The following is a 3,892-nucleotide window of genomic DNA, read 5'->3' as shown; positions in this document are numbered from 1 at the left end:
CACACGTACAGCCCAGGGACGTCTCCTCCTTCTTGATCCAGCAAGGGGAGAGTAGAAGTTGAGGGAGAACTCCAGCAGCACGACGGCGTGGTGGCGATGGAGCTCGTGGTTCTCCGGCAGAGCTTCGCTAACCACTACGGAGGAGGAGGAGGAGTTGGACGAGGAGAGGGCTGCGCCTTGCCAGGGGTGCGGCTGCTCTCTCTCTCCCTCACTATATATAGGGGGAAGGGGGGTGGAGGAGGCGCCCTAGGGTTCCCTAGGGGAGGGGCGGCGGCCACAGGGGAAACCCTAGATGGGTCTGGGTGCCCCCACCCCTGGGAAACTTGCCCCCCAAGCCGGGAGGGGTGGCTGCCCTAGGGGAGGCGCCCCCACCTCTCCACGTTACGTGAGAGGGGTTGGGAGGGGCGCACAGCCCCTTAGTGGGCTGGTGTGCCCCCTCCCCTTGGCCCATAAGGCCCCCAAATGCTTGTCGGGGCCTCCGAAACACCTTTCGGTCATGTTGGTCGTCACCCAGTACTCCCAGAACAATTCCGGACTCCAATACCCTTCATCCAATATATCAATCTTCACCTCCGGACCACTCCGGAGTTCCTCGTCACGTCCGGGATCTCATCCGGGACTTCGAACAACCTTCGGTAACCACATACTATTTCCCATAACAACTCTAGCGTCACCGAACCTTAAGTGTGTAGACCCTACGGGTTTGGGAACCATGCAGACATGACCGAGACACCTCTCCGGCCAATAACCAACAGCGGGATCTGGATACCCATGTTGGCTCCCACATGTTCCACGATGATCTCATCAGATGAACCACGATGTCGGGGATTCAATCAATCCCGTATACAATTCCCTTTGTCCATCGGTATGTTACTTCCCCGAGATTCGATCGTTGGTATCCCAATACCTCGTTCAATCTCGTTACCGGCAAGTCTCTTTACTCGTTCCATAACGCATGATCTCGTGGCTAACTCCTTAGTCACATTGAGCTCATTATGATGATGCATTACCGAGTGGGCCCTGAGATACCTCTCCGTCATACGGAGTGACAAATCCCAGTCTCGATTCGTGCCAACCCAGCAGACACTTTTGGAGATACCTGTAATGCACCTTTATAGCCACCTAGTATTCCTACGGTATCCAGGAGTTGCACAATCTCATGGTCTAAGGAAATGATACTTGACATTAGAAAAGCTCTTAGCAAACGAACTACACGATCTTGTGCTATGCTTAGGATTGGGTCTTGTCTGTCACATCATTCTCCTAATGATGTGATCCCGTTATTAATGTCATCCAATGTCCATGGTCAGGAAACCATAACCATCTATTGATCAACTAGCTAGTCAACTCGAGGCTTACTAGGGACATGTTGTGGTCTATGTATTCACACATGTATTACGGTTTCCAGTTAATATAATTATAGCATGAACAATAGACAATTATCATGAACAAGGAAATACAATAATAACCATTTTATTATTGCCTCTAGGGCATATTTTCAACAGTCTCCCACTTGCACTAGAGTCAATAATCTAGTTCACATCACAATGTGATTGTAATGAATCCAACACCCATGGGGTTTGTTCATATCTCGCTTGTGAGAGAGGTTATTAGTCAACGGGTCTGAACCTTTCAGATCCGTGTGTGCTTTACAAATCTCTATGTCATCTTGTAGATGCAGCTACCACGTGCTACTTGGAGCTATTCCAAATAACTGCTCTACTATACGAATCCGGTTTACTACTCAGAGTCATCCGGATTAGTGTCAAAGTTTGCATCGACGTAACCCTTTACGACGAACTCCTTTTCCACCTCCATAATCGAGAAAATTCCTTAGTCCACTAGATGCTAAGGATAAGTTCGACCGCTGTCATGTGATCCCTTCCTGGATCACTATTGTACCCCTTGACTAACTCATGGCAAGGCACACTTCAGGTGCGGTACACAGCATAGCATACTGTAGAGCCTACGTCTAAAGCATAGGGGACAACCTTCGTCCTTTCTATCTCTTCTGCCGTGGTCAGGTCTTGAGTCTTTCTCAATACTCACACCTTGTAATGCAGCCAAGAACTCCTTCTTTGCTGATCTATTTTGAACTCCTTCAAAATCTTGTCACGGTATGTATTCATTTGAAAGTACTATTAAGCGTATTTGATCTATCCTTATAAATCTTGATGCTTAATGTTCAAGTAGCTTAATCCAGGTTTTCCATTGAAAAACACTTTTCAAATAACCCTGTATGCTTTCCAGAAATTCTACATCATTTCTGATCAACAATATGTTAACAACATATACTCATCAAAAATTCTATAGTGCTCCCACTCACTTCTTTGGAAATACAAGTTTCTCATAAACTTTGTATAAACCCAAAATCTTTGATCATCTCATCAAAGCGTACATTCCAACTCCGAGATGCTTACTCCAGTCCTTAGAAGGATTGCTGGAGCTTTGCATACTTGTTAGCATCTTTCAGGATTGACAAAACCTTCTGGTTGTATCACATACAACCTTTCCTCAAGAAAATCGTCGAGGAAACAATGTTTTTTTTTGACATCCTATCTGCAAGATTTCATAAATAATGCAGTAACTGCTAATACAATTCCAACAGACTCTTAGCATCACTACGAGTGAGAAAGTCTCATCGTAGTCAACTCCTTAAACTTGTCGGAAAACATCTTAACGACAAGTCGAGCTTTCTTAATGGTGACACTTACCATCATTGTCCGTCTTTCTTTTAAAATCCATCTGCACCCAACAGCCTTACGACCATCAAGTAGTTCTTCCAAAGTCTATACTTTGTTTTTATACATGGATCCTCTCTCGGATTTTATGGCCTCGAGCCATTCGTCGGAATCTGGGCCCACCATCATTTCTGCATAGCTCGTAGGTTCATTGTTGTCTAGCAACATGACTTCCACTAGTGACTTGATTATGTACCACTCTGAAGTAGTACGGATCCTTGTCGACCTACGAGGTTTGGTAGTGACTTGATCCGAAGTTTCATGATCACTATCATAAGCTTCCACTTCAATTGGTGTAGGTGCCACAGGAACAACTTCCTGTGCCCTGCTACACACTAGTTGAAGTCATGGTTCAATAACCTCATCAAGTCTCCACCATCCTCCCACTCAATTCTTTCGAGAGAAACTTTTCCTCGAGAAAGGACCCGTTTCTAGAAACAATCACTTTTGCTTCCAGATCTGAAATAGGAGGTATACCCAACTGTTTTGGGTATTCTATGAAGATGCATTTATCCGCTTTGGGTTTGAGCTTATCAACCTGAAACTTTTTCACATAAGCGTCGCAGCCCTAAACTTTTAAGAAACGACAGCTTAGGTTTCTCTAAACCACAGTTCATACGGTGTCGTCTCAACGGAATTGCGTGGTGCCCTATTTAAAGTGAATGCGGTTGTCTCTAATGCCTAGCCCATAAATGATAGTGGTAATTTGATAAGAGACATCATGGTATGCACCATATCCAATGTGGTGCAGTTATGATGTTTGGACACACCATCACACTATGGTGTTCCAGGCGGTATTAGTTGTGAAACAATTTCCACGATGTCTTAATTGTGTGCCAAACTCGTAACTCAGATATTCATCTCTATGATCATATCACAGACATTTTATCCTCTTGTCACGACGATCTTCAACTTCACTCTGAAATTACTTGAACCTTTCAATAATTCAGACTTGTGTTTCATCAAGTAAATATACTCAGAATCTACTCAAATCATCTGTGAAGTAAGAGCATAATGATATCCACTGCATGCCTCACCACCCATTGGATTGCACACATCAAATGTATTACTTCCAACAAGTTGCTCTCTTGATTCATCTCACTGAAAACGAGGCCTTTCAGTCATCTTGCCCATGTGGTATGATTTGCATG

This window comes from Aegilops tauschii, chromosome 3 (assembly GCF_002575655.3).
Source record: "Aegilops tauschii subsp. strangulata cultivar AL8/78 chromosome 3, Aet v6.0, whole genome shotgun sequence".
Lineage (NCBI taxonomy): Eukaryota > Viridiplantae > Streptophyta > Magnoliopsida > Poales > Poaceae > Aegilops > Aegilops tauschii.
The sequence above is the reverse complement of the archived record's forward strand: the minus strand, read 5'-3'. Positions refer to the sequence as shown.